The sequence below is a fragment of the Lemur catta genome, chromosome 5 (genome assembly GCF_020740605.2).
Source record: "Lemur catta isolate mLemCat1 chromosome 5, mLemCat1.pri, whole genome shotgun sequence".
NCBI lineage: Eukaryota > Metazoa > Chordata > Mammalia > Primates > Lemuridae > Lemur > Lemur catta.
Genome location: NC_059132.1, coordinates 69,959,442 through 69,987,192, shown reverse-complemented (window position 1 = coordinate 69,987,192; position 27,751 = coordinate 69,959,442). Strand labels below are relative to the sequence as shown.

The 27,751-nt window shown below is 40.3% G+C and overlaps 1 protein-coding gene and 1 non-coding gene across 2 annotated transcripts in view; one reads left to right on the top strand and one right to left on the bottom strand.

Annotated features, from left to right (window-relative positions):
- The window catches only part of SMAD1 (SMAD family member 1), a 68,898-nt gene extending 53,889 nt beyond the window's left edge, over positions 1–15,009 (bottom strand). The window contains exon 1 of the mRNA XM_045552077.1: positions 14,712–15,009. The gene's annotated coding sequence lies outside the window, so the exon portion shown is untranslated. The remainder of the gene's footprint in view (positions 1–14,711) is intronic.
- Positions 15,010–27,393: 12,384 nt separating this feature from the next.
- On the top strand, positions 27,394–27,498 carry LOC123639022. The gene has a single exon (XR_006735594.1). It is a non-coding gene; the product is annotated as a U6 spliceosomal RNA (small nuclear RNA).
- Positions 27,499–27,751: the final 253 nt, after the last annotated feature.

Here is a 27,751-nt window from a genome sequence, read left to right as displayed (position 1 = left end):
TAAGTTCTCCTCCTTTACATGCTGAACGACTAAGACAGCTTAGTCTCAATTAATCCACTATTTAATTGAACAAATTCTTTAAGCCCTTACCACCAACATAAAGGTGCAGTAGAAAGAAAATGAGTGTGATACATTTCCCACCACCACCAAGCTTATAGTTACAAAGTAGGTGTGAGAAGCATGGAAGAACCAAGTAATATGGTAAACTGTGATAAGAGTCACAGGACACATTCAGCCCTTTAAGGAGGAACATAATAATCTGTGCCATTGCTTTGCTACAACTTAATCTTCCATGCACCCTAAGCTTTGTGCTACTTACCTTGCAACGGAAAACCCAATGTTCCACTGACTATCAACCAGTCACATCAATGCATACAAACAGCAGAATGGATAATCCAAAGCAGTCTTAATAATAATTAACTATTGCCTCTAGAATGCATTATGATTTAACAAAGAAAGCTTTTAATCATTTATATTTTGCTTAGACCAATAATAAAGCTATTATATACCCTGAGAACATGGTAAATTCTAGAGAAATGACTATTCAAGACTCAGAAATTACTGTGGAAAACCTGTAAGTGGATAACAGTTAACTATAATGGTTTTATTATAAGAACTTATTAAGACAAATGTTTTATCATATAAATCACCCTTTTTTTTTCTTAGAATTCAGAGTCTGCAAGAAACAGACTTTTACAGAACACATGAAACATCCCAGTTTGAAAACTCAGTGAACGTTTATCACCATCACCACCGATTCCAAAGGGAGAGAGTGTCGGGTAGGTGGCTCTATGGGAAACACTGTGTAAACATGCATCCACGGTCTCCACCAATTTCCAACACAAGTACAATCGTGCCTCGGTGTACGCCGGGGATTGGTTCTAGGACCACCCCTCCCACCCACCCCACACATACCAAAATCCGAATACACTCAAGGCCCTCGGTGGCCCTGTGGAACTTGTATACATGAAAAGTAGGCCCTCCACATACTCAGGTTTCACATCCCTTGAATGTTGTATTTTCTATCTGGTTTTGGTTGAAAAAAATCTGAGTATAAGTGGACCTGTGCAGTTCAGGCCCCTGTTGTTCAAGGGTCAACTGTATTCAGAAAGAATTAAAAATCATTCATATCTCATTATCATCACCACCACAATGAATAACCAAGCACTGTTCTGTGCACTTTAAACTTACTAAAATCCTTATAAGAATCCTAGAAAATAAATACTATTAATATTAAATATTTTAGAGATATGAAACTGAGACACAAAGGTTAAGAAACTTGCCAAGGCAACCCCTCTGCCACCCTCCTCCTCAGTAACCCCCTCCTGTCTGCTGCATACAGCAGGACTGAGGAGCAAGGATTTGCTTACAGTCTTATGTTAATCCCTCCATCTCCCTCCCCTCCCTTCCCAACTTAGTCATGTTTTTCTTGTCGCTTTCCTTCTTAGTATCCTCCCACATTCCTAGACATGGAAAGACCAAGAGTTTTTATCAGAGTAGCAGTGATAAAACTAAACTCAGTTTAATCTAAAGAGCTTAGAACAAGGATAAGAAGTTATAAACTGTAATTCAACAAGACATAAACAAGTTATCAACATTACTTCACAACAACGGCCCATGTATGTGTTCAAATCTTAATGATCCTTTTGTCATGATGAATCTGTGGAATATTAAACCTAAATTCCTTTGAAGAAATTAATTTTCTTTACAGTCCCACTGATTATTTTTAAGGTCCTTTATTGAAAACATAAACAAAGCAACAAAAATTACTGGCTCATTTTTTTTCTTGAGGTCATACTTTTCCAATCAAGCAAATGTAGAAATAAAGAAAATGTAACTAAACTAAAAGATAATACTCTTTCAAGTACTATATTTTAATATAGGTAAGACACCAAAACATTAATTTTAATGCTTAACACCCAGCTGTAAATCACAAAGCTATTTATAGATAATGGCAAAAAACAGTCCTCTGAACTCTGGAGGATGTGGGCTGAGAAGGTGAGGAGTAGGGGGAAGGACAAAGCAAACCTGGGACTGGTGTGGCAGCAGCAGTGGTCATTGCCACCACTACCTCAGCTCCTGTCTGTCTCCTGAGCCCCCGTTCATCCTCTACTTCAGGGTTTCTCAACGTTAGCATCACAGGTTGTTAGTCTCTGGCCTCCATCCACTAGATGCCAGCTGCAAGGCCCCCTGCCCCCGCCCTAGTTGTAACAACCAGGAACTTTCCTAGACACTGGCAGCTGAACCACTGCTCTGTTCCACCACACTCTTCCTCTCCCTTTCTCATTGTCATCTGAGCACCTCAGGCCTCAACAGCTTCATTTAACTCCACTTCTGGACTCTAGGACTCAAGGAATTGCTGATGCCTTCACAAAGGGAAAAGGGAAAGATGTGAAACACACATACCCTTTCTTCCTATCTCTTTTCTCCTCAAAGGAAAACAAGGGGGAGCAAAACAGTCAATCCCCAGAACTTAACTGGTGTGGTGTCTGAGCACCTACAACAGGCATCACACAGCACCAAGCACCACCGAGTATAAAAGACACGGTTCACATCCACGAGGAACTTACAACGTATGGTATTGTATTTCCTGACACATTTTTTAAAACAGCAAAATGAAAAATTCACTCAAGTACCTACTGTGTGTCAATCTAACAGTTCTTAATATTGCTGAAGGTTAACAATACTGATACTCTCCTGGTACTTTTTTAAAAGCTCCCTACCTTAGTCTTTAATAGGATGGGCCCAGGCATTTTTGTGGTGCTTATTCCTGCGATTCTGATGAGCAGACAAAATGAGAACCACTGTGCTAGGCACTATGCTAACACAAAGATCATAGAGACAGTGTCCATACCCTCAAGGAACTCAGTCTGAAGGGTTAATGAGGTAACTGTAATAAAAGGTATTACAACAGAAGCTAGACTAGACAAGCAGGTTTGTATTGCTCCTTAAAGTTACAAGATCCTCAGTGCAAGTCCTACATTTATGACCCCTTATCCCAACTTTATCAGTAAGAGATATACTATGAATATAAGTATAAATATAAATAAAGACACTCAAAACCTTGCTGAAGGAATGAACTAAGATAGAAGTGGGCTAGAAGCTAAAGCCCTACCAACTGCATCAGACAAAATCCCTTGATTTTAAAAGACTATCCCAACTGTAAGTGAAACATCTTCAAACTTATAATCTCCTCTTACCAATTAGATGCTTCTTCAACGCAGAAAATGACTTACATATTTCTCTATTACTCCCAAAACAGAGCCCAGTGCTGGCTGCACAGTAGGAATGCATGCAATGCTTGCTGAACTGGTTAATGTCAGCTTAACAAAAAAGCAGAACCCCACAGTGAGGATGCACCCTTCTCAGAGGCTTTCCTAGAATACAGAACATCTCAGCCCACACAATGTGACAAAACTCTTCAGTGTTTAACTGCAAATAAATGCTATAAATATAGTTTTTGTGCCAACATTTAAATGATAATCAAGTTTTGTTCACAGTGAACAGAAAAACATTTAAAACCAATAAAATATTCCCTCAAGCTCGAATAAACTAAATAGAAGTCCTGAGTACACAAACAGAAACACATGGAAAATAAAGAGGTTGTTATTAATTATGCTGGACTGCAAAGCCAGCAATGGGCAGAAAGCAAAACAGGAAGCGGTAATAGAAGAGATAGCAAGCTATACAGGATCAGCTGTATCATTTCCACGGCAACGTTCACCGCATCATTATTCTCTTTTCTACAAAAAGCTGTTGTCTCCAATAAAATTAAGACCCATTTTCCAGGCATTCATCCTCCCTGTCCAACTTAGCTTAAAGGTTTGAGTGACAGGTCTGATGGACACAGACCACTTTGGAGCATCACCGGAAAGGGCTTAAGGACTGGCGCGGACGCCAGCAGACCAAGCCATGAGCCTGTGAGGTTTAAAAGCCTTTTTTTCCCAACTATGGAATATTTGCAGATCATCTCAAAGAAAGGAGATGGTAAGGCAGAAGACAAATTCTGATTCCCTCTTGTGGCTAGGTAAGAACCCACTTAATGCTGAGGTAAGACTGAATGTCACTCAGTTAGGTACGGATCCTACCAATAACCGACAAACGCATTCCCTTATGGCAGCATATGAAAAGCCTTTTTAAACCTGTAATACTGTAAAATATATACCTGGTCTTTGACCCCATTTCCTGGCATACAACTCCCAAAACCCTTGGGGACGCCAAAGATTCTTTTTGTATGCTAATGATTGACGAGGGCTGGCAGCCCCTAGGTAGCTTCAGGATGGGGGCTGGTCACCTGGGGAAAGGCTAAGACAAGATTAGAGGGTGGGGACTTTCAGCCCCACCCTCCAACCTCCCCCTCGCCCCAAAGGGAGAGGAGAGGGCTGAAGGTAACATCGATCACAGCAACTGCTGGTGGTTTCATCAATCATGCCTACGTAATAAAGGCTCCATAAAACCCCAAGAGGACAAGGTTCAGAGAGCTTCTGGACAGCCGAACACGCGGGAGTTCCTGGAGGGAGGGGGAGGGCATGAAAGCTCCCCACTCCTTCCCCCATACCTTGCCCTGTCCGTATCTTCTTCTGTATCCTTTGCAATATCCTTTATAATAAACCAGCAAGTGTAAGGTCCCTGAGTTCTGTGAGCCATTCCAGCAAATTAACTGAACCCAAAGAGGCAGCTGTGGGCAACTTGAAGCTGGTCGGTCAGAAGTTCTGGAGGCCCCAGCTTGTGAGCAGCGGTGGTGAGGGGCAACCTTGGGGACTGAGCCCTCACCCTGTGGGATCTGAGGTCATCTCCAAGTAGACAGTGTCAGAACTCAATTGAATTAGAGGACGCCTAGGTGTGTCTGCTGCTAGTATGTGGCGAAAAAACCCCATGCGTCTGGTCACAGAAGCCTTTTGTGTCGACTGCTGTGGTGTGAAAGCAGAAGAAAAACAGTTTGAGTTTTTCCACCGATAGAAAGCCCATGACCATTAACTATTATCCTTAAAAGAAAATCTAGAAAATTAAACGCTGATACCTAACTTTTAAAAACTTTTTTACTATAAAGGGTTTTACTACTACATGGAAGAACTTTTCTCACTTTAATACGTTATAAACTCATCCATCTCAATAATCAAAACCATATTAAAGGACCATCACTGTGTTTCACTTCAATGAGTAAATGCCACTATAAAATCTAATACTGAAACTCAGGCAGGACAAAAAGAGGCCTATTTCAACGTGCTCTAGGAGGCATCTGTGTCTTTAAGGTTCATCGAAGATGCCAATTGTCTGGGAGACTGTATAACTGATGGCCCCTAAAGGGTTTGGACCACCTCACATGCTAATACGGAAACTCCTAGTCCAAAATCATGTCACGGAAGGAAGAACGATACCTGCCTTTTACAACTTCAGCTTATAGGTATCTTGTACCTCCTCCTAACTCCAGATTCTCGTAGGTGGCTGGAAAATTTTGGCTTCCTTTTCCTCAATAAGAAAAGCCGAGTTTTCCCAGTCTGATTATTCCCTGGTCCACAAAAAGTAACAAAATAAAGTAAAAGGCATCGTCCCTACTCTAGTCAAGAGTCTGATCCAGGACACAGCAGAACACTTTATGTTTATTAGTTTGTTTTTCATTTGTTTGTGAATTGCTTGTTCACGTCCGTTACCAATTTTTCTATTGGGGTGGTGTTTCCTATTGATAGAGAGTTTCTTACAAAGAACAATAACTTGTTGCAAATCTGTTATCTTTCTTTCAGGTTGTGTTTCTGAGTATGTTTGGTCACATAAATGCTGTCAAATCTATAAAGATTTTCCTTTATTGTTTCTGCTTTCGGAGCCACATTTAGAAGGACTCTGTAGCTGGCTATTAGCAACAACCTCCCCCGCCCCCAAAATGGCATAAATCAATCTCCCTCTTTTCTTCTAACACTATGACAAGAATTTATTCCAAAATCTTTCTGCACTAAGCATGTATTGCTTTAATGAAAAAGAAATTGTTTTAACAGTAATAAGTGCTATAAGATTAATAGATAAATTCAGAATGCAGTACTTATTTTGTAAAGATCTGGCAACTTAAATAGCTTTAAATCATCAAACAGATTCTTCTCTTAATTCAATTACTATACTTTTCTTAGAAATCTTTATCTAGAATCGTTATGGAAACGCTTTATCTACAAATTCCTAAACTTGGTATTTCATTATTTCATTACCAGGATTCCCACTGCTTACCTCTTTTCAATTTATTAAGTGCATAGGCTCCTTATAACCTGTCACCCCCTTATCTAGATTGGACTAGTTATTGTCCTCATTAACAATCTGGACTCTAAAAAAAAAAACCCACACACATTGATTTTTATAAATAGCTTACATATTCGGAACACTCATTATGTGCCAATTCCTATGCTAAATCTTCTATGTATTCTATATTTCACTCACTAAGAAACATCTTTCCCTCCTATTTTAACACCCTGAAACCAGGAATTCTTACAATTAATGGTATGTCTTATTTGACAGGTTTTTTCCTCAGTAGTACATGAAATAATGTCTTAGCACAATCTTAGATGAAAAATGGAAGTACAACTCATTTGATCTTTACAGCAATCCTGAGGCTGATACTATTATCTCTCCTTCTCAGACGAGGGAGCTACAAAAGTTAATGGCAGCTTCCCCAAAGTTATAAAGCAAGTAAGTGTTAGGCTTGGACTTAAACCCAGGCAGGCTGACTCTAGAGCCTTTCTCTGAGCCCATTTGCTATGCCTGAATCTACCAGGCCACAAAGTGACACTAGAAAGTGACAACTACCTAGTATACTATACAACCTCATCACACTTTTCACCCTAGACTTCCCACCAACTGTTTAGAATTTGAATTCTTCATAGATTCCCTGGCACACTAAGTACAGTGTTTCTTCCAAAACCACTCTCTGTCCATAGACTTCTTTCCCTCAATCTGTGAATGTGAAAAGGTCTCATCTATTTTCACAAACAAGCTACCTGAGAGAGTATAAGAATCTAGTTCTCATTTCTTAATATGCTCAGTTTCTTCTGCAAAACTGCATTCACTTGATTATCCCATTTCCCCCTCCAAACCTACCTCTGGAATCTCTTCCTGTGGCTTCCTGGTTTCACCACTCTTCGGACCCCACACCTTTCTTCCAGTTCTTCATCTCCTCCAACAGCCTCGCAAAACAATCTACTTCAAATTAGCCTCTTCCTTCTTCTACCAATTCCTAATGTGATGATCCAATGAAAGAATCAAACTACCAGCTGTTTCTCTCTCCATAGTTCTCTCAGAATACTCAGTAGATGACTACCCACAGTCTACACGTAAGACTCACTGATCCTCCCTAAACTTTAGTTATATATCTCCAACTTGCCTGCAGAATACTTCTACTTGATATCCCACCTTAAACTCAACATGTTAATTCTAATTTATTATTCTCACAATCCTTATTCCTTCTACAACCAGTTCTTCCCTATTCTTAAGTAACAGCATTATAAATTTTCCAGCCACCGAGGTTGGAAACTTAAGGACAATCTCTCTCTCATTACTCTGTAACCATATAATTACTATTCTTCATGGTTTTTTGCCCACAAAAACCTTTCTCTTTCCATATAGAACTTTATCAGAGATTTATCATCACATAGATAAATCTATAGCTTTCTTATTAATCTCCTGGCACTGGGCTCTTTCCCTCCAATCTGAACTACATGTTCAAACACTTGCAGTGACTTCCCAGTGCTTCCTTATTCTGGTACTGTAAAGTCCTCAAATTCCTACCTCAACTACCCTTTCTGAGCATCTCCACCCCACCATACTGGGCTCCATCAGGAATACCCACTGAGGTCAGGCAGAGCAGCTCACTCGCCTCTGAATATGTGCTGTTCAACATGATAGCCACATGTAGCTATTGAAACATAAATTAATTAAAACAAAAAAATGCAGTTCCTCAGTTGCACTGGCCGCATTTTAAGTGCTTGGTAGCCAATTGTGGCTAAAGCTATTGCTTTAGATAGTGCAGATATAGAACATTTCCATCACTGCAGAAATTCTACTGGACAGTGCTGCTCTAGAGATACTCAACATTCATGCTTATCTCCTAAGTCTTCCAGGCCACTATTCTGCCTAGAATGTCTCTCACCCTTCTACCTACGCAAACCCACATGTCCTTCCATAGCACAGTGGTCCTCATGTGAGCTGTCTGTACTTACTCCTATCTTACCTTGTATTTTTTATGTGTCTTCCCACTTATTAGAATAAATATTCATAAAATAAATGAAGCATATACTATTACAATACTGCACCAAAATTATCAAACAAGGGGATATTGAATATCCCTCCTCCATTAATGAGATACGTTTCCCATCAATCTAAACAAACAAAAGATTTTGCATTTAACCAACAGAATAATGACTTAATTTAATGCCTAATTATAATAGCTGAAAGGAAATTAGTTCCCCTTTCTTTTCTTGCAGTGTTTCAAATGGAAAGGAAAAAAGGCCATAAAGGTCTGAGATACTTCTACTTTGTATAAGCATACCACAAAGAAACCACAAAAAATAGATAAGGAGAAGAAAATAAATGAATAGTTTGAGTAACTATACCCTAACACTCTCAGATTGTAGAGGAAAATATCCATAGTACAGCAGCCCTAAAATTAAGGGGAAATTACAAATAAGGCATTTAAAAATTATATATAAATATACATTTTGAATCACTAGAAAGACTCTCCTATTCCCCTCTTCCCAAACAGGGCATAGTGAATATTCATTTACATCCTGAGCTCAAAAGCATATAGATGCATAATTAACAACTGTGTGTACATGCATTCTTTCTTTAAATTTAGATTTGTTTCAAAAAAATTAGTTAAGAAACCAATCTACCACACCACAGACCTGGGGTTCTTAAAAGAGAATAAGGCTGCTTTTTCAAACACTGGGAACAGAGAAGATATTTGGGAGAATCACCAGGCCAGGACTTCCTCAAATCTCAGAGAAACTGATGCTTTATTTTCAAGAAAGAGACTTCTCGAAAGCTATGATTTTAGCTAACAGAAATTACAAAGATGCTAAACTGTTCAAATACTACAGTTCCCAGTACTTTCCTAAAACCCTGATGTAGTCACAGGAGTTGAACCGTTTACAAAAGTTTTGGCTTTTCCTGTCTGAAAGATAGCTTCCCTTATGCAAATGAATGTTATAAACAGCCCACCAATTTCTGCAAGTCAGCCAGTAACAGCTGTAAATGTTACTTTTTTCCATACAGGACTAGTGGTGCATCTCTAAAACTGACACCATCTTGATAATGCATATCAAAATTAATGTTTTAATTTAGATTTTAAGTAATTGCATTCAGGCTACTTATCTTTGCCTTTTTTTCCTTTTCTTTTTAAAGGAAGCTACAGCAGAGTGTTAAAAATACTTCAGGTATTTTTGCTGCAAATCAGATGACAGATCACCAGATTAGACTGAATATTTGTACCACCAGACAACAGCAGAAAAGGAATATAGTAAGTCAAGAGATTTCAGCTTGGGGCAAAGAGAAGATGTCCCTGTTTGTTATCAAAGCATGCCTTGAAATTTTGGTACCCAAAAGTAAAACCATGTAGTAAGTACCAGAACATTTCATCAACCTCAAAGTTATTTTATGACTTATACCTATTTTCTCCACATTTTAATATTTAAATTATCTTTTTTCTTCTCAGACTTGTCCAACTCTCTCCCTGATACTCCCTAGCTCCTTCCCTAAATACCGCAAACTTAAGCTTTTGGTTGGGAATGCGATTTGAGAGTTAAAAGAGGAGATTTTATTTTGTATTTGTTGTATGTCAGAATTGCCTGGTTTAATTTGAACTGTGTACAATCTTGGATCTCCCATTTTCTACTAAGGTCCTATTGATTAAATTAGACATAGGGCTTTTGTCTTCCATCTCCAGAATGAAAAAAAATCTATTTTAATCTGTAGAAAACAAAAACATACACATCTCTATATGGTTGTCAGACTTGATTCCTATTTAGCTCAAACAGCGTTAGGTATAAAAAGCCATTATCATGCCAAATTCTTCCTTTCCTGTATAAATTACACTGGATATGCTCAGACCAAACCCTCAGGAACATAAGCATGATAGGAAAAAAACAAACAAATGGGTACTTCACACTAGGAGGGATCCAGGTCCTAGCTTTTCCTCTTCCAGTCACTAGATGCGTGACTTCAGACAAGTTGGTTATCTTCTCTGGGTCTCAGATTGCTCATCTTGGTACGGACCAACTAGATTAGGAAATCTTTAAAGCAACCTTTAACACTAAATATCTCTATTCTCTGTAAAGGAAATTACAAATCAATGTTTATGAAAGCACTCAACAAGGCAGTTCCACGGATGTACTTCACCTGAAAGACCATGCAATGTGGGCACTTAAGTGTACACATAAATTCACTAGGGTATATAAACATTTTCGGATAGGAAGATGGAAATAAGGAGAAGATACAGAATCCATAGTTTCATCAGATTTAAATAGCCCTGATCCCAAAAAGTTAAGAACTGACTTGTAAAAGACATTATAGAAAAGTAGACATTAGATGTTTTTTTAAAAAATCCCCAAGGAATTTGCAATGAACTATTCTTATCTCAAGGCTCAGTGGTTAACAGCTCAGGGAAGACAGACTAATTTTGGCAAGACAGATAAACTGAACTACTAGAACTTTCCTCATAAGTAATATCAACTTGTGATTATACAAGAAAATGAAGAGGCAAGTGGAAGGAATTATTTAGAAAAACAAAGATAAAACTAATTTGGCTTTGAAATGCATTACTTTTATGTCAGTTGTATTCTTCAAATTAAGTACTGCTTAGATAAGTATTCACATTATTTTTCCTTTCTTAAACACTTACAACAGAAGAAAATAGCCCAGAAAAACACAACAGAAGGCAAATTTATCTAAAGGCCTAAAAAATTAAAAGCAAAGTCATGTCTATACTGGCACCGTGAAGCACAGCAGAGCAATGTTTCCATCTAGCATATTTGGGTATGCTAGGCGAAAGACCAAAAGGTAGAGTTGAGAATGAGGCTCTAGAGTCAGATTGCCTCGTTCATATCCCAGCTAAGATTATAAACCATAATCACTCACTAGTTATGCAGCCTGAGGCAAGACACTGAATCACTCTGGCTTCAGTTTCTTTACCTGTAAAATGTGATTAACAACCGCATTTCGGAAAGTTTTGAGACTTAAATGAGATATTAATATTATAAACAATGCCTGGCATACATATATCCAGTGAAAGTTCAGAAAAAAATCAGCTACGATTATTTCTCCTACCTAATGCTCTAAATCAAATTAGGATCCATGACACTAATGATGATAAAATCTACAGAAAAGTCAACCTCCTTTTATCTTGTAGCTTCAACTGTCACTTCCAAACTGTTTTTTAACAAGAACAGCTACTTAGTAGTAAAATTAATTGATATATGTCTTTCTCTCTTTGACCCCACAAACTCATTAGTGGAGGTAATAAGTGAGAAGAGAGGCAAAGGTCCTGGGGCAGCACTGTCTACCAGAACTTGCAATGATGGAACTATTCTGTACACACACTGTCCAATGTGGTAGCCGCTAACCATGCATGGCTACTAGGCACTTGAAATGTGGCATGTGCTGAGTAAACACATTTGTATTTTTATTTAATTTTAATTTAAACAGCTACGTGTGACTATGGCTGCCTTATTGGACAAAGGCAACCCTAGATGACCCAAAAACTGAATGAGCACTGGTGAGAAATCTAAGCAAAAAATACTAAGGATGTTCTCTTCCTGAAATGTTCCTATATTCAATTCAAGTATCTTTAGTAGAAGCCTGGTAACTATGACTAAAGAAATAATATGTCAGCTGATACATCAATACAGTGCAAACTCAGTGCTAATAAAGGGATCAGAGATAAGAAGTACGTGGTCCTCTGATATTTTAGAAGGTCCCTAAGGCCAAGTTAAATTCAAGCTCACAAAAAGCATGATTCAGTACAAATCAGAAGTTATCAGCACCCCCAACGCATCTGTTTTTCCACTACCAAATGAAAAGCTACTTATACAATGCAGAGTAAATATCTCTGCATTTATCTGCAATTTTTTCCAGAAATTCATAGTTCTGTAAGCCTTTCTTCCCTCTTTCAGAAAGATCAGTGTCCTGGCCATACTAGCCTTTCTACTATAAACAAAATCCATGTACCACCCATATCCGAAGTATAACGCCAGACTCCTGCTTAGCTGCCCCTGTAATACGGTTTAATTATGATGACTGAACTAATAGGCTGACATCATAGACTTTTACAGGCTGACCCCATGTCATCCTGATGTATCATTTTGCACCAGTTCAGTGCTGTAAATCAATTTAAGATCTCAAGCAGGTTGAAAAGGCTGGTAATGATGCTTTCTCTGCCGTCTCTGGAGACTCTACATTATACACAACTTACATTATTTATAAAGCCTCAATGATGCCTCCATTAGCCCTGTAAGACTACACAAATGAGACCTTTTATACACACACAACTTGGCCTTGATTATGTAGGCTACTGCAGCTTAAACATGCTTGTCTAATTACACTCAAGTTACTTCTTTTTCCAATCTACCGAGTTATTAGATTTTATCTTTAACCCAGAATCACTAGAAATCAAAATTACAAACTAAAACTTAGTTTTTAGCTAAAGTAATAAATGTAGTTGGAGAAATGAGACTTACTTCCTCTTAATGTTTTGAACTTAGTAAAAATAAAATTAAATTCCAAGAGGTGTAAGAGGTCAACATTTTTAATTGCCTAGAAACTGTCATTTCTCTAAAATGCAAATATCATCAGCTCTTCAAGGGTATAAAACCAAAGGATACTGGCAAAAAGAAAAATGTATTTGGTTACATACCTATGGTTGTAGGGGTCAAAACTAAATCAAGGACAAATCCCTACCCTCAGAAGAAACCTGATCCCGCCTGGATCTTGTAGAGGCTCTGGCATCACCCACCTCCAGAAAATCATCTCTCACGACCCTAGTTAGTTTCCTAAGAACTGCAGCATTACACAAATGGTACACCACCTGCACAGAAATATCAAATAATTGCAAATGGGAAAGACAGGGGGTGAGAGGAATACAAACACTTTAATCAGTATATCATATTTAGGTCTGCCACCTACATCAGAGTAACACTGATGCAAAAATATTTATGCCAATTGAAAATGCCAGGGCGGTGAACAATATCTGTCTTGATTCTTTTTATTAATAAACAGTGATTCACTGCTCACCTATCTTCAATATAATTTAAAGTGGAATTATACACAAGATGAAAAATCAACATGGGCAGGGAATAGTCTTCCCATTGTGTTACTGAGGTGTGGGCATGTTATCAACGACAAATAAAGAGATGTTCTGAAATAAAGGAATTCTGTCATTTTAGCCGCTGAGAGTTTCAGCAACAGGAAGACATACCAGTTATCATGCAACTTCTGTATCATTCCACGTACTTTGAAACTTCAAATACAATGGAAGGAAGGACAACAGGAGAGCAAAGAAAAAGGCCGGTTATGACAGCACTCACGAAAACGATGCTCGGGAGATGGTTCTGAGACGGGCCTCAGTATTCAGAAGGAAAGCGCCTCACCGGTTATCTTGCACAGTGTATTTAAAAATCGCATGCGCCTCAAAATAAACAAAAGCCGCAGCTACTGGAGTTGTGAGATCTGGCAAGCATTTGTTCCTCCTCCCTTCCTAAAGCAAATCAAGTAAACGCTCTCCCTTTACACCTTCCTATATATTCAGCAACTAGAAAAACAAGCCCACGTCTGTCTCTCACACCCACCACCCCCACCTTGCCACAGAAACAACGCCGAGAATCACTAACAAAGGCAGGAGCAGAGTAAAGGCACAGTTGTTCCGGAGCGAACTCACGAATGCACACGCAGTGAGGCAATCGAATCCGGCAAAGGGAAAGGAATGAGACGACACACGGAGACGCAGGGGGTGTAGGCGGAAGAGGAAAAAAAAAAAAATTACGCGCCGCCGCCAAACCTTTGAATAAATTAGAGGGAATTTCGGTGCGAAGTTCCCTTGACCTCGACCCCAAAGAGGCTGTTGGGGGCAGAGAGGGGAGCCCGCGTGGGATGCGGAGGGTCGCAGGCGCTGGGTGTCCCCCTTGCCGGACCCGCTTCGCCAGGCGCCGGGCGCGTGAAGGGGCGGCCCCGGCGGCCGTCCTCAAACTCCCGCAGGGGTCGCCCCGCCGGCCGGCGCGGGGACACAATGGGCTCGCGGGCCGCGCGGACGGGCCTCGGCCCGGCTGCAAAAAGGGAAAGCAAAGCCGGGAGCGGGCAGCGGGGGAGGGCGGCCGGGGAGGTCCCGCGGCGGGCAGGCCCGGGGGCGAGGCTCGGCGCCGAGGAACGCGGCTCCCCCAAAGCAGATCCAACAAAGGCGCGAGGGGAGCCCGGCCGGCTGCGCGCGGGCGGAGGACGCGGTGGCAAGTTCGCTCCTCCGAGCGGCCGGGAGGCGCCATCATGGGGGGTGGGGGTGGGGGTCGCGGTCCGCCCCACGCAGGGAACAGCCCCCTCCCCGCCGCGGCCCGCGCCGCCGGCCCCGCACCACCGCGGCGGCCCCGCGCCTGCCCCAGCGGAGGCAGCCGCGGCGCTGGAAAGCCCAGGGCGCCGAGGGGAGGGCGGGGAAGCGGCTAAAGGGGAAAGTTGGGTTCGGGTCTGTTGCGTTTTACCGGGTTGGCGGCGCGCCCGTCCGCGCGGGCGCACGAGTGGCCGGGCGAACGGGGTCCCGCGGCCCCTGCCGGGCGCTGCGCCGCACTCTGCTCCCAGGGTCCCTCCCCGCGCCTCGCCCGGGCTTGAGCCGCTCGGCCTCTCCTTCCTCCGCCCGCCCGCGCGCTCGCTCGCTCCCGGAGCCTGGATTGATCTGGTCGCGCTGGCGTCAGGGAGTCGGAGCCGCCCAGCCTCCACTCCTCGCCTGCCAGTACCCGGCGCACTCGCCCGCCCGCCCGCTCACACGCGCACCCGCGCGCCGCCGCCGCCGCCGCCGCCGCGCGACCAGGGATCCTCTCCAAATTCCCGGCCCGGCCGGCGCGAGCGCAGCGGACCGAGCCACCGCCCCCCGCCCCCAGCCCCACGCCCCATTTATTCCGAGGAGAGGAAACAACACGGCGGCGCTCCGACTTTCCTAACCCTGTCTTCTTCAGTCCCGGTGGAGCGGACTGGGTGCATTCTCTTCAAGTGAAGTTCAATGTTCCGTGTGTTTATTTTCTGCAATGTTCATCAGTTCATTCCACCGCGCCCACCGAATCGTCCTATAAACATGGAGTGCATTTTTGACAGTTTTCATTGCCCCCCGCTCACTCCCCCAATGATTTGCAGGCCCCAGAAGTTGCTCGTGCCCAGAATTGGATAGCCTAGTGCCTATTGCTTGTGCTTATACCAAACCCTGAGTCAACAGATGCCTTTTGTGCCAAATGGGAATCCAATGATTCAAGTAAGTAACCTTGTTGCTCCAAATAATGGCATGCCACAAGGAGATATCTCTTTAGAACTCTAAATTTTTGGTTCGGTTTCTACAATCTTTTAGATGACACCAACCCCCCCCAGACAAAAGCAAACTTGTATGTACCCGATCTGCATAGATATTGAAAATATCCTCTTACAAGTGTCAGTTTTTCTCTTGGCCAACTTGCTGGAAGCTGGCATAAAATCTTGGGTAATTACCATAATGTTCAATTATGTTTAGAGAAGAATAATTATTCTGAGGAATATATTTCACATGAACCAAAAAAACTGTTACCAGCAACATAAAGAAGATATCAAAGATCAATGTAAATTAATGGTGCTTTCTAATTGTTTGTGTACCTTTACATGTCTGGCATTCCATTTTAAATTCTTATTTATTAGTTATTATATCTGCATTCCATGTTTAATTATTCAAAGGAAAGGCAACAAATCCCATAAAACTCATAAAATGCCATTTATAAATTATGTATCAGAATATTTCTGCTAATTAAATTCCTTTCTTCCTTAAACTATTTGAGCAGTTATTGGTCAATTCTTGGACCTCATCTAATTTTCCCTAAAAGCAGCATTTGGCACAATTGATCATTCCCTGTTCCTTGGAACAAATGCTAAAGTGAGCCTTGTTAAATGCCTCTCAGATCAGGCCACTCCCCTGTGCAAACCCTCACTTGATAAATAGAATGAGATACATACATACATATATATATATATATATATATATATATATACACAAGGGAACATTATTCAACCATAAAAAAGGAATGAAGTGCTGGTACATGCTACAAGGATGAACTTTCAAAACATGGCGCTGAGTGAAAGGAGGTAGACACAAAAAAACACATATTATATTCTTCCATTTATATGAAATGTCCAGAGTAGGCAAATCTATAGAGACAAAGTAGACTGGGGTTGGGGGAATGAGAAACCTGGAGGGTGATAGCTAAAGGTTATGGGATGATGAAATTGTTCTGAAATTAGTTTCTGGTGATGGTTGCACAACTCTGTGGATGTACTAAAAGCCATTTAATTATATGGTATGTGAATTTTAGCTCAATAAAGCTGTTTTTTTTAAAAAAAAAAAAACCATGATAACTAAATGCAGTGTATGATCCTTGATTGGATTCTGGGGGGGGAGCTATAAAATGACATTATAAAGCTGTTAATATTTTTTTAACCTATACATGGCCTTTCTTAGTGCAGTCCTAGTAGCCTCAGTGATAATTATTATGTATGCTATAAAATTCGATTTTGCCCCTTGTGCAAGTTATTTCTTTAAATGGTAATAAAAATTTGGATTCTCTTTTTTTGAAAGGACACTACTGGGATACTGGGACTGTTGTAAAAACCTAAGTGTGGACTGTATATTAATATTATTGTATTAAAATTTTAAACACATCTTTACTTGGTTCCCCATTTTACTCAGAATAAAAGTTCTCACAAAGTATACAAGACCCTATATAATCTTTCCTCCCCTCCCGCCTTTACCACTCTGGCCTGGTCTCCTGCTCTCCTTCTCACTCAAGCCTCCTCACTCTTCTGGAACAATCTGGACACACTCTCACCTCAGTACCTCTGTGCTAGCGGTTCCCTCCCTCTCTTAGTTCATTTTGTGCTGCTGTAACAGAATACCACAGACTGGGTAATTTATAAACAATAGAAGTTAATTTGGCTCAGGGTTCTGGAAGCCAGGAAGTGCAAGGTCGAGGGGCTACATCTGGTGAGGGCCTTCTTGCTCCTCATAATCTGGTAGAAGGCATCACACAGTGAGAGAGAGAGCATGTGAGAGGGAGACAGTGGAAGGGGGCTGAACTCACCCTTTTATCAGGAACCCACTCCTGAGATAACAAACCCACTCCCATCATGGCATTAATCCATTCATGAGGGCTCTGTTAAAAGAAAAACTTTAGACAAATTCAACAGCGTCATTGAGCAAAGAACAATTCACGGATCGGCCAATACCTAGAACCAGGATAGATTCCAAGAGACTCCGTAGCTGCCACATAGTTGGATAATATTGATGGCCAGAGAAAGGAAAGTGACACCCAGAAAACAGAAGTGAGGTACAGAAACAGCTGGATTGGTTACAGCTTACCATTTGCCTTATTTGAATACAGTGTGAACAGTTGGCTTCCTGTGATTGGATGAAACTCTGTGATTGGTACAAGAGTAAGTTACAGTCTGTTTGCACATCCAGTTAGGTTACAGTTCACTGTGTATGGAGAAACCTTCAGGCTGAACTAAACTATGTAAGGAGTCAGCTTGAGGCTAAACTTAATTTAACAGCCCTCATGACCTAATTACCTCTTCAAGGTCCCACCTCGCCGCACAGCTGCATTGGCCATTAAGTTTCCAACCCATGAACTTGGGGGCACTCATTCAACCCAAAGCATTCCCTGGAAAGCCCTCCCATGGATGTCCACACAGCTCACTCCTCACCTCCCTCTTCACTCCACTCAATGAGGCCTACCCCAACCACCATCTAAAATCTCACCCACCTCTCTTCAATCCCTCATACATCCATTTTACACCTTCTTTCCCTGTTTGGCTGTGGATGTTTCACTTATCACTATCTAACTACTTATTTAGTCAAAAGAGCAAGAATTTTGGTCTGTTGTGTTCATTCCTACAGTTTCAGTGCCCAGGCAGTGCCTGGCTCCTAACGGGGGCTCATTGAACATATGTTGAGTAAATGAATGAATAAATCAAGCATGGTGCCAGCAGGGGATACAGTGGCAAACAGATAAAAATCCCTGCCCCCATCAAGGTAAACAGATAACCAATAAATATACAAATATGCTAGGGTGTGATACAATTGATGGCAAAAGCAGGGAGGGAGGGGTTGGGAATGAGGGAGGTTGCCATTTCTGTAGGGGCAGGGAAAAGCTCACTGGCAAGACGTCCTGAAGGAAGAGCAGGAAGCACAACTGGCAGACTGAGGGATGCGTTTCCGACGTCCCAGCCAGAGGGGAGAGCAAGTGCAAGGACCCAGAAGCTGAGTCTACTTTACCCATTCACAGAAAAGCCAGGGGTCCAGTCCACAAAAGCTAGACACTGCGGGGAAGGCAGGATGAGTGGGCCCAGATGCACACGGGCTGGTGGCTGCAGAAGTGGGAATGCAGGTGTCTTCTCACTGTTCTCTTACCTTGGTGAAATTGCCAAGGAACCTGCTTCCTGAGAGCGGAAGGGGTGGAAGAGATGCTATAGGTTGGAAAAGAGGAGCGATATGAAACAGTCATCTGGGAGAGTTTGAGAGCAAATGGATTACGGAAATGTGGTAGGATTGCCAGGCAGCCCTGTTAAGTGCCCATTTGAGGTTAGTGGGCATGAATTTAGAGCAAGACCAGTCAGCAAGGCTGTGGATTTTCTCCAGCCTCAGTCAGCATAAGGGGCAGAGCTGGGTTTAACAAGGGCTGGGGTTTTGCAGGTGGGTGTGGGAGGGTAAGAGGGTCAGAGAGCAGAAGGTGTAGGCAAGGGAGTGACTATGGGGGACTGTGATAGGAGGGAGGTGAGGATATAAAGGAGCGTGAGATGTTGGAAAGATGACAGGACCCAGAGATTGAAGGTCCCAGTAAGGTCCACGAATTGCTGGAGTTGGGAGCCACTCCCAAAAGCTGGGGAGCAGTCTGAGAATGAGACGCTTGAAATTGAAATCATGAAGCTGGGACAGTTTTGAGTCATGCCAAGATCTAGGGGTGTAAGCAGAGAGAGTGGACAGCTGAAGTAGAGAGGAGGAAAAGATCCTCAGAGAAAAGGAGATTTCAAGGAACTGAAGGGAAATTAATTATGCTATTTAATGAGTTTATTTTAAAAAGTCAGCTATTAACCATTTACAAAAAGGTAAGCCCTTAAAATTGGCTGTAAATTTTATATATGTAAAAAAAATGGCAAAAACCTACTTTAAGAGATGGTTCCACGCAATAGAAAAATAAATGTAATAATTTATCAGCTCTTTCAGTGAATTTAAGTGAATCAATTTCCCTGGAATGAGCCCACCAAGGATCACTGGTGGGGTATTCTTCATATTAAAAAGGAATGCTTCAGTGATCACTATGGAGCAGAAAAGGTGAAAATTATGATTTTTGCTGCTAAAGAATTATGAGAACCTTTATTTACTCATCACACCCTTTTTGCTACAAAGAATTTGTAGCTGTATATAAATGTATTTAGGCATGTCGTTGAATATCTACTGGGAAGACCCACTAGCCTTTTAAGTGCCTCCCAGTAAACTCTGTGTCTGGTTTGTTCCCCACTGCAGGCCCAAAGTTTGCACAGACTTGTCATGGCAGACCCTCATATATTCCCTGAAGGGATAAATGTGTAATACAACTGTTATGGTCAAATACCAATTGATATTTTTCCTTAAAGTAAGATACAGTAATTGTTCTCATGATTGTCCTCACTATCAAGTCTGAATTTTGGATCTAATTCTAAATTCTAGGAATTCATAAAAAGTTGCTAGCCCTTTCCTAAGGGGGTTGTAACAGTCTATGTATACTACAAGTTCCGTGTGAAAATTTTATGGCAAATATGGTGACAGTAGAATTTCATATTGATTCCTACAGTTTCTGAAATTTGAGGGGCATTAATACTGTTTGCTTAACAGAATTACTCTCTGGGGCCACATTGCCAGTGGGGTCAGGAACTATTTGTAGTATTTAGACACAGGCCTTTGAGGACAATTCCCTCATCCATTTTCCTGCTATATAGAACTTCAGTGTTCTTATACCCCAAAACCTCACAGTGAATATTAATGCTACTCAACTCCTGATATATATTTACAGCATTCTCTTTGCTTATTAATGATTTTACTATCTGTTGTTCAAATGTTGCTCCTAAGTTCACCTAGCAAATGTTCATATCCCTAGTTTGTGCCAGGCCTGGTCCTGAGCTAAACTACTGAGCTGTCACATTCACTCCTCACCATTTAAATCACACAGGGAGAAGTTTCCATTGGTTCATTCCTTCCAGATGATACTCATGTCCTTTTTCAAACTCTCTCATGAGAGGAAGGTCCTTCCTTCCTCACACTCTCATTAACTGTGATCTCTGGAGTGGTCCCCCAACTCTCTTCCCTGCCTCCGGCATGTGGGTATCATTCTAACTGCTGAATTATTCTTCCTAAGGCAGTGGTTTGACCACGTCATTCTCCTGCTCAGAAAAGTTCAATGGTTTAGCAGTGCCTCCCAATAAACTGTTAACTCCAAGACCTAGTACCCAAGATCTCTCAAAGTACAACTCTGACCCACATTTCTTGCTTGGTCTCCATACTCTCATACAAACACAAGCAACTTTGCAACACATATTCTCCAAAAGCACTTAAATGTCATACCCTTTGTTCATATTTAGTTATAATCCTGGCATCTCTAATTTTAAAACATCTATCTTTTCTTTTAAAGTTCAACATCATGTCCTAGGAATTAAATAAATGAACAAATAAACAAAAATAATTTTAAAAGCTAGGATGGATGAGCTTGTTGAGCTCATTTTAACAAACGAGGAAAATGAAAAGTTAAGTAATTTATGCAAGGTCAAAAAATGAATAAATGGCAGAATCAGGCCCAATACCAGGTCTCTGTATCTAGAGTTAACTCTTCTATCTACCAAAACCTCCCTCCTGAGGTGTCCTGTGCTCCTTCCCTCTTATGGTGCCTTGTAACACCTGGGTTGTATTGTGTGTCACATATCACTCATCCTTTGACCCGTTAATTATGTATCGTGAGACCCCATTAGTACATTATAGAGGTAAATGAATAATGGCCTTCTCTCCCACAAAAACCTAGTTCTTTCTCTTTACTGACACAATATTTTGGCACTAATCTCACTAAAAGAGCCTCATTCAAGTGCTATTACATATCAGACACATAGCGGCTAGAGTTTACTGAGCATTTACCTGGTGCAAGCTAAATACCTGAGGGGCAGCATCTCCTTATAGTCTCAGAAGCTCCCTGTGAGGTACATGCCATCATCCTCATTTGTGAATAATAGCAGGGACTATTAAATAGGGTTTGAGAGAAATAATAATAGCTTATGTTTACTATTTGCCAGCCATTGTTCTGAGCACCTTACATATGTGTTATTAACTCCTTTATCCTTCAAAACAATCCTATGAGATAGGTACTGTGTTCTCTCCGTTTTATAGATGAGGAAACTGAGGCATCAACATGTTAAGTGACTTGCCCAAGGTCACACAGCAAAGTTCCCTGATGCCTCTAATGTACTTAACATGGTATCTAGCATATTGTATGTGTTCCGTAAATGTGGTCATATTCTTTTCACTGAATGTTCATGGTGCTGGGCTGAGAATTAAATTTCCACCCCCAAGTCAAGTATTTTAGGTAGACTTGTACCAACAGAATAATTAGTGGATTCATTTTTAAAAGTTTTAATGACTATGTGATTTCCAGAAAAAAAATTCTTCAACAGTTTTGCTTCCAGTAGCAAGCAATTTCTCTTCACTAGGCCTACAGCGCCATTGGCAAGTTTTCCCATGTTGAAGGATTGGTTTTGGCTGCATTTAATACAAAACCTAAATGACAGTAGCTTAAGCAAGATAGGAGCTTTTTTGTTTGTTTGTTTTTACTTCATCTCTTGTAAAAGGAAGACCAGAAAAAAGAATCAGGAGGAGTGAGACAGTTCAAAGGTGTTAGGGCCAAGGTTTCTGTGATTGCCTTTGCCCCTCCCACATTGTTGATTGTAAAATGACTGCTGCAGCTCCAGTCGTCATGTCTGTATTCCAAACAGGAAAAAGAAATGGATAAGGACAGAGAGAGGTGAACTGAAACTGAAGCCACTTTGAGGAAGACACCACTGACTGCCACCATGTATGATAGGCCGTCACCACTGCTACAACATCTGCCTGCATCTCCTTGGTGAGAACACTCATGGAGCCTCTCCTATTTGCAAAGATGGCTAGGAAATATCATTTTTATTTTTAATCTGGGCAAATTGTCACTGTCACAAAATGAGGAAGTGAGAAAGAAGGTAAAGGATGAATTCCACAGTGTGTTCCAAAAGGCTTGCACTGGCTTTCAAAAGCTGATGGTTAAATTTTCAGAGTCTTTGTAAAGCTTGTTGCTAAAACACATTGGTAGCCTGAAATTGGCCATAGTAGGAGTATTTAAAACGAAAACTGACAAACACTGAAAATTAAGGCCCTGCCTTCTTTTGGTTAAGCATTTACCAGCATCCACTGAATGTTGGATAGGTAACTAGTAGTCCCTGCTACTGAAGGCTATTTTCTCTTATTACATTTGTCGGTTATTTCTGACTGTAATGGTTGAGACTTAACACTTTGGCAAGTAATCTTTTAAAATACTTGATGTGTTAATAATTCCCCTCTCTTTGTTCCATAAAGGTGTTAGGAGTATGCATTCATATTGGGTTTTAGTCTTTCTCCAGAGGATGTACAAGTTGTTCTTTGGTGGTTTAAGTTAGGGGTGCATAAAACTATTGTAAGTTTCTGTTCATGACGTTTTAAAAGTTTTGGTTTAAAACAGTCTGTTCTGGTAAGATTCAGACATGTTCAGAAATAGCCTCTCAATTTTGTACTGAAAGCAATTGTGATATCAAGCTGTGGCTGAGACAACCAGCTTTTTCAAGGTATGATTTCAGTGGGGTATAAAAACTACCTTAAAATAATTTCTTCTTCCAAGATTTAATCCTGAAAAAAAGAGTAAAATGTAATGTTGTCTCCTCCTGGTTATAAGGAAGAGCCAGTGGTTTTTCACTCTGGAGGAGGGGACTTCCTAGATAGGTCTTTTTCTCTTTTCTTTTGAATACAAACAGGTACTTAAAAACACAGCACTGACAAGGACAAAGAATGCCTTCCCTTCAGCTTGAAAGAAAGCAATAAGAAGCGTGATTTTAGGAGCTGAGCCAGAAACTGAGAAGTAAGCATCAAGGGTTTGTGAACATGAACCTTTCTGGAGGGTTTTGCCACCAGGATAGTATTTGGGGTATTTAGAAATGAACACTGGAAACAAAGTCACGTGTCAGAGTTGCAACATGTACCTGAGATGGTTCTTGTAAAAATCTTGCTTTGTATGACTACTAGTTAACGTTGTCCAACTGTAGGAGTTACGATGAAGAACTTTTTTTGAAAATAAAAACAATGATCAATAGTGATCAGTCTAAAAGGGGTGGAAATGTAACTGAATTGTATATATTCGAACACCGTCTATTGTGGGTTTTTAGAGGGTGGTCAGTAAATAACACCTGCTTTCTCTACTAATTAGGAAGCCAAATAAGAAGTCAGAGAGATGAAAGTCAAAATATGATCTTTGTTATCTGTAAAGTGAAATGGAAGATTTGGCCTTAGGTCTGTGGCCAGATTGGTTTGCTAATATTTTGCCTCCAAATTTAAAAGTCTCAGGCACTAGCATAGTGGAACAGCCACAGGCTGCAATTTACTTGTATAATTGTGGATCAAAAAAGGTCACTCTCTCGCAAGAAAATGCCCTTTTTCTGGTTTCCTGAAGGATTCTTCCACTCTGCATCAGCATATGCCCTAAATTATATCACCTTTCAAAAGAAAGGCTAATGTTGCAGTTTTCCATTTGACACAAGGTGATCAGGTTTTTTTCCAGTTAACCCAGGGAGGTTCCACTTTGCCTAAATAAAACTCCCTAAAGTTTGCATTTTGTTTTCAGGGAGGTTAAACTTAAATTTTGTCCATTTTGAATTTGCTGCAGTTTTATTTTCCCCAAAAGCCTGACTCTGTCATTTATTAGTTTTTTTGACCTTGGATAAATTACTTAACTTTTCTAGAGTTCATTTTCCTCATTTGTTAATAATAAATGACTGTTACTTGTTAATGTACTTGTTATGCTATACTTTTTAACCATTATTTTAGAGTATACTCCTTCTACTTATGAAAAAAAAGTCAACTGTGAAACAGTTACAATTCCAGAAGAAAGCATTGTTTTCATAGGAGATGATAGCTCCATGAGTGCTATTGTCCCTGAAAATCTCCCAATGGGACAAGACATAGAGGTGGAAGACAGTGATATTAATGATCTTAACCCTGTGCAAGCCTAGACTAATATGTGTGTTTGTGTCTTAGTTTTTAACAAAAAAAATTTTTAAGTAAATAAATTTAAAAATAGAAAAAATCTTATAGAATAAGTATATAAAGAAAGAAAATATTTTTGTATGGCTGTACAATGTGTTTTACACAGTTAGGACAAAAGATCCAAAAAGTTAAAAAAATTTAAAAATTTATAAAGTAAAAAAGTTATAATAAGCTAAGCTTAATTTATTATTGAAGAAAGAAAACTACTTTTTATAAATTTAGTAGCTTACGTATACAGTGTTTATAAAGTTTACCGTAGTGTGTGATAATGCACTAGGCCTTCACATTCATTCACTCACCACTCACTCACTGACTTACCCAGAGCAACTCCCAGTCCTGAAAGTTCCATTCATGGTAAGTGCTCTATACAGTTGTACCACTTTTTATCTTTTATATTATATTTTTATTGTGCTTTTTCTATGTTTAGATACACCATTGTGTTACAGTTGCCTACAGATTTCAGTACAGTAGCATGCTGTACAGGTTTGTAGCCCAGGAGCAATAGGCTGTACCCATAGCCTAGATGTATGGTAGGCTATGCCATCTATTGAATGGGAAACTCAGGGAATGGGGCCCAGAGAATCTGTTTTAAAAGCCCTCTGGGTGAATCTGATGCACATGTGAAAGTTGGATATTCACTGCTCTAAAAAATCCAACAGAGAGATCTGTCTAAAATGCAAGTCTGGCAATGTAACTTCCCAGTGGTTTCAGTCGTTTCTCCATGAAAACAGGAAAAAGTCCAAGTTCCATGACAAGGTACACAGAACACTCTGTGAGCTGGCTCCTGCCTACCCCATTTCAACCATCAGCTTAATGCCTACTCATCTTTTCGGGCTTAATTCTGGCCTGACTTCCTTTAAGAAGATTTACCTCATCGTTATCTCCACACAGGCAAAAGCCCTACTTCAGTATTTTTATAATATCGCATGTGTATGTTTGCGTGCTCATCATTGTAGATTTGTATACAGGATGTACGAGCAGAGGAATGTTTCGATGGCTCCGGAGCTAGGTTAGCCATGTGAACTTGGCAAGAAACTCATACTCTTTGCTTCTTCATCTATAAAATGGATCAGTAGTTTGCACTTAGTCTAGACATCACAATATTAGTTAGACCTCAAGCCTCCCTGATAACGTAGCTCTTAAAATTATAGAGAGAACAGCAGAAACCTTCTTTCCCCACATTCCCTATTACTTCCTGGACAGTCATTCCTCAATACCAGCTAACCCACAAAAGGAGGAAAATATGCAATCTGGAATAAGTCTTAAGGTGTCATCTCCTTTGTCTGTCATCTCTAATGTGCTACAATATCTGGAATCATGCCCAGAAAACAGAGATTTACTTCTACTTCTTAAAGCTCTCTATTTCCTCTAGGTAGGGACACTCATCAACAAGGAAATGCTCTCTGGTTCAATTTAGCTTACAGGGATCTAGATTGAAGCCCTCGGTCACATAAGCCTTCTCCACTGTGTATTCGTGTCAAGGTGTTCCTTCCTCTTGCCAATCTTCTTCCAGAAAACTTCTCCCTCCCTAGTAGCGTTTTCAATGCATAGACATTAGCCCTCATCAACCTTCAATCCTACTTTATAGTATTTGGATACTCTCATGTCGGTTAGCTCACTGGATTCATTTGTTTGTTCAATAAATATTTACTGAGCATCCACCAGGCCCCATTATAAGTCACTAAGCAATGCAGGAGTCTTGCTTTCATGGAACACCAGTTTTCATACTAATGTTCCTTTGTTGGTCAAGGATCCAATCCAGGGTACCATATTACATTTAGACCAGGCGTCTTTCTTGTTTCTAGTCTCTGCTCATCACATTTCCCCACCCCACTCCCAGCGTGCACTTTCCTCTCCTGACCTATTCTTTAAAGTCCATTCATGTCTTATCTCTGCGATGTCTTTCCTAGTTGCTCCTGTCCTCAGTGACTTTTCTGATCTTCAAATTGCAGAACCAGTGTGGTCCAGATCACATATTTGGAATGTGGCATACACTGACCTGCATTATTATATATCTTTTAAAATGTTATTTGGCTATTAGCCTTTAAGGAAAGGATAATATCTCATGGCATGTATGCAAGCATCATGTTCTATAAATATTAATTGAATTATTAGAGGCCCAAGGCCATTACGTTTATATTTTCTAATATAATAAATATAAATATAACTTGACAAGTAATAATAACAGCAACTAATATTTATTGAGTGCCTACCATATGCCAGGCATCTTAAATGCTTTACATGTAGCACTGTAGTTAATTCTCATGAAAGATTATGTGGCAAGGACTATGGTTAGCCCCATTTAAGGTTAAGGATACACAAGGAGAAAGAGACAGAGCCAGCACTCGTACGCGAGCATCCAGAGCACGTATACTCTCAACCACTTTCTTATGAAGTGCTTTTTGTCTCAGTGGAGATTTCAGATGAGTGGCCAACCCTCGATGCCTCCTACTCATCCCCATCCGGGCTTTCTTCAACTCCTAAAACCTGGTGTCCCTGATAGACCACTGACACCATTCTTGAAAGTTACAAATTCATTTATTCTTACCAGTTCCAATAGCCTTTTAGTTTGTCCCATGATGTTTTCACTCTGCACCCCGGGGTTGGTACTTAGAAGCTATTTTACATTATGTCCTACCTATCTCTTTGCTCTCCGAGGGCAGGAACTTTGTATCCTTGTGCCCAGCACTTAAACTTGAACATCATAGAGCAAAATATCAAGTATTTATTTTTTCCTCTTTGTGACAATATTTTGAAAGTCTTACATTTTTTAAATTATAAAAGGAGTTTATGTACATTAAGAAATTCTAAAGCATCATGCTTGCTTCAGCAGAACATATACTAAAATTGGAATGATACACGGAACATTAACATGGTCACTGTGCAAGGGTGACACACAAATTTGTAAAGTGTTCCATATTAAAAAAAATTCTGAAGTATAAATATATAGAGTAATAAGTCAGGGATATCTTTTTCAATTTTTCTTTCCCTTTTCCTCAAGGATAAATTGTTTAAAATTTTGACCTTGACACATATTGTTAAAAATTATGAATATTTTTAATTATAAAAGAAGTGCAGACTCATGATTTAAAAAAAAATTAAAACTTCCCAGTTATACAGAAGTATAAATACAAAACTAATCATTGCTCTGTGCAAGGTCTGATTCTTATGCTATTT